Here is a 13,113-nt window from a genome sequence, read left to right as displayed (position 1 = left end):
GGAGTGGCCCGGCGCCCCGCCCCCACTCGGCGGCTGAGACTTCGCCCTTGGCCTGAGCCCGAGGCTTGCACCGGTCAGCGCCTGGAAGCGGACCCACGCCTACTTAGGCCTGGGTCCACTTCTGTGGACCCAGGGCCTGGGGCTAGGGTGACTGCCCCAGCTAGACTAAGAAGTGGGACGCATAAAGGCAGCCTGTTTTTCCTTTTAAAAATGTTTTGGTCATAACGGTAGAGGCTTCAGCATTTGGCTACTCCCGGTGCTTGTCTTCACCACCCTACCACCTCGCCCCGCACACCCCTTTGTCTGCACCCCGCTCCCACTTCTACCTTAATTCCTTGCAAAGCATGCCAAGTGGGCGTCGCGATCATTCCGACAATGATAGGACTTCACCGCTTCCATGGTTACGAACGTCGAGTTTCTACGTGTAATTTCTTTTTAGAAAGCGTGCAGCTCAGTGAATGTAGATGGAAGGAATTTAGGAAGTGGGTGGTAGGAAGACGTTTCCCGTGTAGGAAATACAGGAAATTTTCCCTCTCTCGAAATGCATGCTGCGCACTGGTGGGAAGTTGGAAAACCCACCCACGGTAGGCACTGAGAGGCTTTACAGACCTGCCTTTGACAGGTTGGCTGGAGCTGCACCCTCTCAGTAAACATGAGTCCTAAGAAGTGATTAGATCTTTCTAGATGAAAGGTGGCGAAGTTTTCCTCTTCAACTAGTAAAGAGATCTATTGCAGTTTTCTATCTTGAGTATCTGATTAAACAATTTATGGGATGAATAATAATAACACTAATCCCAACTGTTACCCGTTTGTAGATGTTCAGTGTCCCGTAGCTAAAGAGTCAGTCTTCAGGTCAACTTTCAAATTCACACTTTTCTCATCATGCTACACTCCACGTACAGATATCTCCTGTTTATATTTATTTTTTTAATATAAATAGTTATATTTAATTTCAAAATGGGGGGTATTTACTGTATTTCCTGCATGGAGAAGTCTGCACTCCCTTTCTAAATGTTGTCCATTCGCTTTCATTAAACATTTTCCTTAAATGTCTACCATCTACCAGAGATCAACCACAAAACTGAAAAATTAAGTCCCCTGAAATTAGGAAGAGTCGAGGGAGGCAGGTATGGTGTAAAGAGGGAACACTAGCTAGATGTTGATTCTTATTGAAGCACCCTTCCGAAAGAAAAAAGTTTCTTGATAGTTCACTATACCATGATCATGGATAATCCTTGGCAGAGAATAATTGTATCAGAACCAGGCAAAGTATTGAGATTCATTAGCAAAAACTCCAGCCAAAAAGAGAAGGCAACGTTTGCTACATCATTACATTCTGTTGTTCTTGAGTATGTTAACAGTCACCTGAAAATCCAGTGGCCTTGCTGTTCTTGTCCTTGCTTGACTGCACTCCAGTGTTAGACACTGGTGACTTGTCTTCATTTAGCCTCCTTTTGGTTTTAGAATTCTCTGCGCTCATGATTAACATCTCTCTTCTGTCCCCTTTCTTGGGCTATTCCACTGCACACTTTCTACTCTTGCTTTACATGTTGCTTCATATATTCATTCATCTCTATCATTTATCTTAACCCTTTTTGGGTCTCCACACTATTTACAGCCATTTTCTGGTGTCACCACCTGGATATTCCAGAGGTAGATGCCATTCTTCACATCTAAAATGAGAATTCAGTATCTTTTCTAACCATCTATCCTCTCCTACCCATGCAGTTTCTTCCTTATCCTGAATCTCACATCTTTAATTTGGATCTCATTATGTTGATGAAACTAACCACTTAAAGGATTTAGAACCTTAATACTATGTTCATACAGGTTCTGCCTAGTAAATGTTCTTGTCATGATATAAGATTCTACAAATGGCCCAGAGGGATGTATATATGTTTTGGATCTTCTGAGAGGAAGCCATTCAGGTGTGGTGACTACTCAGGCACAGATCTGCTCCAGGGGACAGTGGCAGAAGTTCTTCTGTTGAGCTGACAGCCCTCAGCAAGCTCACCTGCCAGAAGCCTCTGTCGAGACAAGAACCATGAGGGTTTGTTTGGAGACATGTTAAATTCTAAGGACTGCCTTATTATACCCCAAACCAACTTCAGCTAATGCCTTTTCCTCCACACTGACTTCAGTTACTTGTATACACTGAACCTTTCTAGAAAGGTTCTAAAAACTGTACCTAGCTAATGTTTTAACATGCTTTGAAATAGATACTGCACTTTCATATTTACTATTTAATAGAGGGAAGCGGTGTAAGAGGGAGATAGTCTAGCATAACAGTTCTCAAACTTTGTGGTGCATGCGGCTCTCTTCAAGAGACTGAGATTGATGTAGGTGGCCAGATGATCACTCTAGAGAAATCAGTGGTGTTTCCCAAACCAGTGTTCTTAGAATCATCAGAGGACACTTATTAAAAATATAGCCTCTGGACCCTCCCTGGTGGCGCAGCGGGTTAAAGCACAGCACTAGGAAGCTTAAGTCACTTCAGCATGAGTTTGATCACCGCCTGCCCCGGAGGCGACCACATGGCGTGGCAGACCTCTCCTGACTCGCCTGCTGCTGCCCTCAGCAGTGTACTTTGTCAATCTGCCTGTTCTGCTCCCCACTCTGTCTCTGGTGGGTCCTCTCACCCTCTGCATTTCTGGCCTGTACCCCAGTTCTGTATGAATAAATAAATAAATAAATTTAAAAAAATATATATATAGCCTCCTGGCTCTCCGTGGTGGCACAACGGGTTAGGATGCAGTACTGCAAGTTGGCCGCAGCCACTTCAGTGGGATATCTATCCATGCATCGGAGGTGACCCACATGGCGAGGCAGACCTCCCTGACCCTCCTGCTGCTACCCTCAGCAGTGTACTTCATCAGTTGACCTGTTCTGCTCCCCACCCTGTCTCTGGTGAATCCTCTCACCACCCTTGCATTTCTGGCCTGTACTCCAGTTCTGTATGCATAAATAAATAAATAAATATATAAAATCTCCTCTGCTCCCCTCACCTCCTTGAATGACTGATATATTCATTCAGTCAGGAATGGGATCTGTGCTGAAAGTCTGAGGCATGTAAATATTGTAGGTGAATGTGCCTTGGCACGTCCAGAAATGGCAGCTCTTAACACAGAAATATGCTCCTTTAGGGCAGACCCCTGTCATTGTGTGCACCACCGCAAACATGGAACCTGGAACCTGGTGTGTAGTGGGTGCTCAGGACAGGGTTGACAACTCTGATTTACTGCCTATTTCTTCCTGAGGACGACTGTCTTGCTCTCAATCTGCAGCTATTCTGGATTCTCTAGCATGGCACAGAGAGATGTCTGTGTGGACGTGGATGAAATATCTGGTTGTCTTTGCTGAACTTCTTGTTTGAGGAGACTCTAGAATACTCAAGTTCATCACTGGATTATATCCTACTCATACCAAAGGGAGTTTGAAATTAGTGTTCTCTGATTTTGTAAAAAACAATTAGCATCATTTTTGGCTTATTACAAATATCTAACTGCCACCCTCCTCCACATTAGTTTTCTATCTGATTGTCTGCCTTCTTATTGCCTAAGTGCCTGATTACCTGAGCTGCCTTTCCAGGGAACCAGGATTCTCAAGCCACCTGCTTTACAACTATGTACCATGCCCCTTGGCAGAGCTAGTAATAAAAATCAACTGTCATTAAATGTTTCAGTGAATCCCAGTCTTGCTACATTACTACAGTCATTTCACAGATGGTCAAGATTCAGAGTGATTACATAACCTGCTTCAGATCACAAAAATTAAAAAGGATGATGCTGGAGTTTGAATAAAGGCAAAGCTCATTACAGAGCTACATTCTTACTTCTGTACAACCAAATATAATTTTATATATGTGTAGTTATTGGCTAGTCTGCAGTGATACATTATTTGTTCTTTGCAGAAAGGAAGAGGAACCTAAATGTTCTAGGAGGAAACTGGTCTGTCACCATGTAGTTTAGAGTTCCTATTTATTTGTTCTGCATTTGTTCTTCCTGATTATATTACAGTGATTCCTTTTGCAGCCCTGTCATTTAGCCCACACAGGTAAAGACTATACTCCTTCTGGAGGATGGAGATATTAAAAGTCAGGGGCAATGATGTCATTTTCAAGGTTGCTACTATTGACTTATTTAAAATTTTTTTTTCAAGAAAATGGTTTGGTAACATCACCAAGAGGAGTTAAAATGCAAATTTTTCATTATTGGACTTGTTTTCTTTTACAATTTATGACAGGCTGTTTCATTCATAAGTTTTATTATTTTTTAAAGATTTATTTATGTACGCATACAAGAACTGGTGTATGTGTGTGTGTGTGTGTGTGTGTGTGTGTGGTAGAGGGGCGGGGGGCGGTAAGAGGATTCACCACAGACAGTGCGCAGCAGATCCACTGAAATATGCTACTGAAGTGGTGGGGGAGAGGGAATTGGGGAAGTCTGCTGTGCCATGTGGGTCACCTCCCTGGCTAGGGATCTGGCCAGGGATTGAACTTGTGTAGCAGCTGTGGACAGCCCCATAGTGCCGTGCTTTAACCCATTGCCCCACCAGGGAAGACCCTAGTTTAACTGCTTTTTAAAGTGGAAAATTCCAACTTTGTCTTCTCCCTCTCTTCTCCCCTTCCTCCTTCTCTCTTCTTTCTCTTCTCTCTCTATTCCGCCTTTATTCTTTTCTTCTCCATCACCTCCCCCTTTGGGGGAAGAAATAACACACCAACAATAAGCAATAGCACAGAAACATATATTTTGTTTATTCCAAGTTCATCCTTGACTAAGATTAAGGTGATAGTGAGCTACTGCCCTCTGTCGATAGAATGTGAACATGTGCTAAATACATTGTCCTCAGTGAAAAGCTGAGTAGATGATTATCACTGAGAGAGCAAATATTAAGAAGAAAAAGTTAATGGCTTGAGAAAGTGACCCTCGGACCCTTAATTTCACATTCACTGACTCTAGAAATTAGAGAGCAGAAACTGATTCAGCGCAAACCGTAACTGCTGGGAATTTGATATGATGGGCCCAAAGTGATTGTGGTTTTTCCTACCCTCAACGTCATGAGGATTTATTATTATTATTATTATTGATTTCCTAGAGTTCTAGAGTTCTTTTGCTATTATTTAATGTTTACCTGGCACATTACAAGCATGCATCTTTGATAATATAAAATTTAATGTTAATTGTTGTTTTTGTGTAACCTAGATAACATTCTAGCTATATTTACTCCTTTGATTTCTATGCTATAGTTTTCTTTATACTTTACAGATTATAAGTCTTCAAAATTTTTGTAGATTTAAGCATATATTTACCTTTTAAAAGTTCTTCCTGCATGCCCAATTTTTCTTCTGGAATTATTCTCTCCTGTTTGAATATTAACTCAATATTGCCCTTAGTGTGGGCCCAGTAGTGAAAATTTTTCCCAGGTTTCATTCATTGAAAAGTGTCTTTAAAATTGTTATTCCTAAAGAATTATTTCCCAGCATATTAAATCCTCGCTGGCAGTTATTTTCTTTCAGCATTTAAAAATCTCTTCTAGTTTCCACTTCTTTTGTTGAGAAGTTTATTATCAGTCTAAATCTCCTTTGACTGCTTTTATAAATTTTTATTATCTCTGGCTTACAATGGTTTTCAATTTTCATAAATTTCTTTTATTTTTTCCTGCTTGATATTCACAGTAATTTTTAAATAGATGACTTGATGTCATTCAACTTTTTTCAGAAAAAATTAACAAATGTCTCTTCAAATACCATTCTGCTCCATTCACTTCTTCTTTCCTTCTGGAATTCTAGTTCCATATATGTTAGACTTTCTGCCTTACTATCGCTTCTATGTCTCTTATGCTTTCTTTAGTGTTTTCCATCCCTTAGTCTATATGCCCTTAATCCCGTGTGTTTCTTTTTGATCAATCATCCAGTTACTATAAAAGCAGTGGATTTCTCAAGCTTGATTTACTTCATTATACATAACACCAATGTTGGTCCCTGTTATCCATGTAGAGGGATCGATGCAACATTACTTTCCTGATTCTTGCTGTGTATGAGTAGTTAAGTATTATATTTTTGTCCCAAGAATCTTGTGTTCTCTGATGAAACAGTAACAACAACTGAGTTATTAGCTCATATAGGTTAAAATCTCACACCCTGACAGTCTAGGTGTCAAAATGCAATTTTGGCAGAGATAAACCTTTATGGGGGACCTCTTGGCCCTCTGGTGGATATGAGACAACTCTTCAGAATCCAGTAGCAAAGGGCCTTACCCCTTTGAGCTACCGAGAAAGTAAGGACCTCTCACTGTCCTACATATTAATGACTAAAAGCCAAGTGGCAAGAAGCAAGATTGAAACAGTCGATCCAAATGATGCTTTGGTTGTGCTCATTCTGCTGAAGAGCTGGAGGAGAAAGAAATATTAGATGACAATGGGGAGGCCAAAATGGGGGAGCCAAAAGTGATTGTAGCAATACAATTACCAGCGATAAGGAGATAGCTCTTTAAGTGGGCCCACGTATTAGCTTGCAATGGCCCATGCTGCTGAAGCTGCTTGAAATTTAATATTGATGCAAAACTTTGCTAAAAAGGATGGAACTGCTCTGTCCTGTTACTGCCCTGTCCCTCTATACCCCAAAATCAACTGCTTTAAGGAAAGCACTGAGTAAGCTTGAGGAATATCAAGGAGGGAAGAAAACTCTAGCATTTTTAGCTCTCTTTGGATATTGGTGACTAGTTCAGAATCCTACCTGCTGGTGGCAGGGTGTTGGGTGTCAGGCTGGTCTCTGAGGATTGTGGGGCAGGCCACATTAATGGGTCTTACATTCTCTCTATCTGCATTCCCCCACTTTTAGGCCCATAAGTCTATGGTCCCAAGAGCAGTGGTGATTTAGGCCCCCTTCCCTTCCTTCAGGGTCATTTGGCAATGTCTGGAAACATCTCTGGTTGTCACAAAGGGAGGATGTGTGTGTTCTACTGGCCTCTAGTGGTGTGCTGCTAAACATCTTAAGCACACAAAATAACCCTCAAGTAAATAATTATCCAGATTATCCCGCTTAATATGCCAATAATGTCAAGGTTGAGAAACCTTGCAGAATGGGAAAAAAACATCCAAAATTAAACTAATTTCTATGAAGCAGGAAAACTAAAGTCACCTTTTAGGGAGGATCTTTGGGCCCCATTTGATGTATAATAATAGCATCTTTCTTACTGAATGTGCATGATTTTTTTTTGTTATATGTTCTCATATTGAGAATGCTCATGAAGTTCAATGGGAATTATTTTCCTCAGGACTGTGCCATCTACAGGGTCCTCTTCCATTTGGCTTATCGAAAGGAATATAAAACCTGAGAAGAACTAGAAATCACAGTTAAAAACTTAATGGTTAGCAAAGCAGTCAGGCAGTTTTCCTAGTCTAACATTGCCACCTGGTGGAAATAGGCCCCAAATACACCTCTTTTTGAAAAAGGTTTTGGGGCAGTTCTGGAGGATTCCTGTTGCTTAACACTATGCCTGTCCCATAGAAACCTTCTGACCTGGACTGATATCCCCAGGGGTGGATCAACTCAGGCTTCAATGCTAATAAGGAAAAGATCCAGTAAACCTCACTTGTCAAGTGGAAATTGTATATTCAAGGACATAATTGGCCTGGCTCTATCTAGCAGCATTCTGTGTATATGAAAAAGAGGCAGTTATTGCCAAGAGAGAAACTTTATTCCCATCATACCAACTGGAATAAAGCCAGTGGCTCAATGGCTTTATTGAGCCTCAATTTGCAGAGGACCTGGGTCACTAAGTTGATACCTGTTCATTGCCACAGCCATTCAGCAGCTGTTACATGTATGGCATCCTGAAAACTGATGTGATTTTCCAGTTGCTGCCATTTTCATAGCTCTGACTAATGTGCTCTCTGTTTAAACTTATGATTAATGTGCTCTACGTTTAAACTTATGCTTGGGATACTGATGGTGATTTAGCTGTGTGAGCTGCTATCTGGCATGCCTCTTAGAAGGCTACAGACTGACAGATTAAGTCCCTTCTCTCCCCCCTGTAAAGTAAACTGGCCCAGCCACTTTGGAAAGTTATCTGAATTTCCTGAAAAAGTGAAATGGAAATACCGTATGACTCAGCAGACCCACTTTTGTCCATCTACCTGATGAATATCAACTTAGAACCCATCGGCTTAAAAAATAATTTGCTCTACAATATTTTCTGCAGCATTATTTACAATAGTTAGGCCATGGAAACAATATAAATTCCCACTGATACAGGACAGGGTCAAGATGATGTGGTCAGTCTACATAATGGAATACTCCTCAGCCTCAAGGAAATGTGGGATACTACCATTTACAGCAAATTAGAAATAATTCAGGGAGCTATGTGTAGGAAAGTGAATCAGAATGTTGTACCCAAATACTGGACATTTACTAGCATACAATCTGACAGAGAAAAATGTTTATAAAAGCTAGCAGACACTAGTAAACAGAATGAAGTTTTTGTGATTGTAAGAAAGGGGGATGGGAAAAAAAGTCAAAGGGATATTTTTGGTGAGACAAAAATAAAAGTAAACTAAAAGAAGGAAATAGAGGCCTGATTGTGAAATGTCTTAGTATAATGTGTGTCTTCAATTCTGGTCTGAACAAGCCAGCAAGGATGTAAAAAAGCAAACAAGCAAAATAAAGCCACCTTCTTCGGGGGCCGTGAACTACAGGAACAAACCACTGTTAGGATCAAATTTTCTAGGTCATCCACGTAGACGCCCATATTAAGGGCCAGGTCTCCAATGAGACTGACCAAAACCAAATTGCTGACCAAGCCTGAAGAGCGCAAGTCCACATCCCTGCTCCATGGATCCATTATTGCCTTAGACATGGAAACACATCTACTGTCACTGATCAGCCCATGTCCATGGGGTATATGTTTCTGACTTGGGGGCGTCTGTCTGTTAGCCTTGTGATGCAGGAGGTTACGTGGTATGGTGCTAACCCTATCAGTCCCAGCACACTGATGGCATCATACCTCTGACCTCCTCCTGGGTGGTGTGTCACTGTGTTTGACACTTTTTCGGGACCTGACACTTCTTTTCTGGTCCCATCAACCTATTCTAGCCATACCACTGTGGTTCTTGAGACTAGTTTGGGTTTTACTTTTTTTTTTTTTTTATCATTTGTGACCTACCTTTGGACCCTTTTATGGCAAAGGTCATCCTATAGTGGGTCCACAGTCAAGGTGTTCTGTGGACAATCCATGCTCCATCCACAGGCATTTGGTCTTGTTGAGTACTGGAAAACAAGGCATTGTTGCCAGTGAATGTGGCTGATGCCAGAAAGGGATAGTTTTCTCTTGGCCATTTTTTGGATAGAAGTGAGGATAAAGTGGGGGTGGTGGTGATTCTATAGGTAGGCCTCTTGGGAAACTTTGGAGTTCTGCACTGACCATGATGAACATGTAATAGCCTTTTTCCTCTCACAGACACCTAACAGAAACCTGGTTTGGAAGATCTCTTACCTTTTATCAATATGGCCATTTGGAGACCTCAGGAATTAAAATCAATTCCTATTCAACCTCTTTTGCTATTGTTAGACTGAGACAGTCTAATATCCTGGGAACAATGACTTGTGTGGGTGGACCACTTACTGTGTTCCCCAACAGTGGTCCTGTAAGCCAAGGAGGGAAATATGATGAGTCTGTCATTTTGTAAAAATGCCCTTTTCCTTGCACTGCTTTCCTGCTGCTGCCATAACAAAACACCAACATTTAGTGGCATGACACCATAACACAACATAAAACTAGTTATCTTAGAGTGCCAGAGGTCAGAAATGTGAAGTGGGTTACTTGGGCTAACATCAAGGTACTGGGAAGTCTTCTGGAATCTGTCGGAGAAAGGCCATTTCTTTGCTTTTTTTCAGCTTGTAGTCACCAAATGCCTCCGCTGGTACGTGACCCGGCCTTCGTCCTCTCACCCGGCAGTAGGGCTTCTTCTCTTTCTGACTCTGCCCTATTGTCATATCTCCTTCTCTGACTCTGCCCTGCTTGTCTCCCTCTTATAAAATCTCCGCCGTTCCATTGGGCCCATTAGGATGGACCAGAATAATCTTTGCATGTCAAGCTCCTTAATCACATTTGCACTGTCTTTCTGCTGTTAGATAAAACAACTTTGCCGTGTTGGGAGGGATTGTTATTCTGCCTCCCATATCTTTCTCGCACCTACTCTTTCCAGAGAAGAAGTCTGGACATGAGTAGCAGATTGGGGAAAGGTGAAGTTATAGTTACTGAGGTTGGACCCACAGATATCACGGTATGGAAGGAGGGCAGTACTCCTTGCTTGTGGGGCCAGACTGTGATCCCAGACATGTGAGAGTGAGACAATTGATCATCTCTTTGTTGTCTAGATCCCACACTGCTGCTAGGGTCAAACAACAGTAACTGCCACTGACAATCTGTGATTGATCTTCAATTTTCTGCTGGGCCTGATGCCATCAATAGCAGCTTTCAACATGGATCCTTCTCCTCCTCCCCTTTAAACAGGAACAAACACAGGCCAGTGCAACTTCATTTCATTCTTCTTTTTTTTTTCTTTCTAATGCTTAAGTGTTCTTGGGTTATGTGTGGTGAAGGGACTAAAACCACTCCATGACACTGACCATGTGACTTAGTCAAATCAATGTCAGGCCCAAATCAAGTTTAACGGCAAATTCTTATAGGAGTTAACCTGCATCGGTTGGGTTATATGTTTGTATATGGCTAGAAATGTGCCACAGAATGCCTCTCCTCTGGGAATGGAGGTTGTTTTTTGATCCATCTATTTTTCCTTTAGTTATTGGCAATGACACCAGAGAGCGGCAGATCAGTGTAAAGTCCCCTGCATGCATTGTAATGGATAATAGACTAGCTTTAGACTATGCTACTTCCTGGCCGCCTGAATAATGTCTCCTGGTTTCCCCTGGGACACTTGTCTGACCAAGGATGCTGGAAGGCATGATTGAGGTCAATTCTGCAGGTTAACTTCATCTTGTTGTTTGGAGTCCTATTGATAGTAGTCTTCATTAAATGCTTAAAGAGGCAAATTGAACAGATTAATCAGGGTGCGTATGTGAAAATTTGCCAGAAGCCAACACATGTAGGGACAATGGGTGGACTGATGGGAAAGTCCAGCTCCTGTGGTTCTTGAGCTTCTCTGCACATGTTTGCTTAGTGTGCTTGGGTGTGATTTCTACTGTGTCATTTTTCACAGTTGTGTTTGTAGTGAATAATCTTGAGGGTTAAAATTATGTAAGGTGGGCCCTCCCTGGTGGTGCAGCGGGTAAATGCAGTGCTAAGAATCTAAAGCCACTTCAGCACAAGTTTGATCCCCGCTCTGGAGGTGATCCACATGGTGCAGCAGACCTCTCCTGACCTGCCTGCTGCTCCCCTCAGCAGTGTACTTTGTCAGCCTGCCTGTTCTGCTCCCCACTCTGTCTCTGGTGAATCCTCTCACCACCCCTGCACCTCTGCCCTGTTCTGCATGCATAAATAAATAAATCTTAAAAAAATTATGTAAAGTGTGACATTTGCTTCAAAATTATTAGATGTGGGGAAGAATTGAATCAGGATAGAGATGAAGCATTATTATTTAGAAATTTATGACTACTGAGACTGGATCTCAGTTAAATGTGGATTCAAAAGCAGTGAGTCCCCACACTCAGAATTCCTAGTCTGCAACAGAAGTCAACTGTGTGTATTTTACATTCTCTGTGCCCCTCCACCTCACCGCCATGGCACAGTGCCCATGGTGCTTGCTGAGCCTAGGAGTTTCATGTCCTAAGCCAATATTCATAAAATAATAAGACTTATCAACTTAAATGCAGGATAAAGCCTCTAACCCTAATCCTGACAGATATTTGTGGTGGTTTGTTTTGCTTTTTGAGAGGGGAGGCATGAAAGGTGGAGGATGCTATGGCATTGGGTTGAATCCACCAGGCAAAATTTAGTTGTTCAATTTTGTTTTCGCATTGGAAAAAAAAATTATTTAGCTTTTTCTTTAATTATACCGAAGCTTGCTAAGATGGAAATTTAGAACTGTTCTTTCTACTTGGTCACTTTTTAAACTTTACTTTTTAAACTTTATTTAAATCATGTTTAATTATGAATTTCCTCCATTTTAAAAGTAGAGATATTAATATAATGAACTCCCGCATAGGGCCATCCCTGTGGTGCAACGGGTTAAAGCGCAGCACTATGAAGCTATCCGCAGCCACTGCAGCACAAGTCCATCCCTGCCGGGAATCTCACAATATGAGGCAGCAGACCTCCCCTGTCTTGCCCTCTGCTCCTCTCAGCAGTGTATTTTCAGTCAATTTGCCTGTTCTGTGGCCTGCTCTGTCTGTGGAGAATCCTCTCACCCACCCCCCAGCTCCCTATCTCTCGCTTGTACCCTACATTTTGTATACATAAACAAATAAATCTTTAAAAAAATCTGATCTCCCATATAGACATCACTGAGTTTCAACAATTATCACAAACAGCTAGTTTTCTCACTTCTGTATCTGCCTTCCATCTCCCATTACTTTGAAGTAAAATTTTAAAATCATATGATTTCTTTTGCAACATAATCTGTTTTTTTTCTTTTTAAGATTTATTTATTTATGCATACAGAAATGGGGTACAGGCCAGAGGTGCAGGGGAAGTGGGAGGATTCACCAAAGACAGTGTAAGGAGCAGAACAGGCAGGCTGACAAAATACACTGCTGAGAACAGCGGGCTAGACAGGAGAGGTCTGCTGGGCCATGTGGGTCACCTCCCTGGCTGGGAATCAAACTACTGCTGAAGCGGCTGTAACCAGCTTTGTAGTGCCGTGCTTTAACCCATTGTGTCACCAGGGAGGGCTCTAAAATTAAAATTTACTTGATTTTATATTATCACTACTCATTGTATTTTACTAGAGCTATTTTGCAAACAGGGAATCATCATATCTTCATCATCATCATCATCATCATCATCATAAAACACATCAAAATTCTCCTTCCCTTTGTCCCTTGTCCCTGAAATGTTTTGGAGGTAATAAAAACTGTACATATTGGTAAATGTATAGCTTTAAATTCTATAGTATTAAAAATATTATTACAGTTAGAAAAACTAAAGAAAATATGAG

The 13,113-nt window shown here is 41.5% G+C and overlaps 1 protein-coding gene across 1 annotated transcript in view; it reads left to right on the top strand.

The window, feature by feature from the left end:
- Positions 1-13,113, top strand: part of TOPORS (topoisomerase I binding, arginine/serine-rich, E3 ubiquitin protein ligase) — a 122,538-nt gene that overhangs the window by 84,954 nt on the left and 24,471 nt on the right. The gene's annotated exons all lie outside the window — the stretch shown is intronic.

Source organism: Condylura cristata, unplaced genomic scaffold, assembly GCF_000260355.1.
Source record: "Condylura cristata isolate star-nosed mole 26May11 unplaced genomic scaffold, ConCri1.0 scaffold00006, whole genome shotgun sequence".
NCBI lineage: Eukaryota > Metazoa > Chordata > Mammalia > Eulipotyphla > Talpidae > Condylura > Condylura cristata.
The sequence above is the reverse complement of the archived record's forward strand: the minus strand, read 5'-3'. Positions and strand labels throughout refer to the sequence as shown.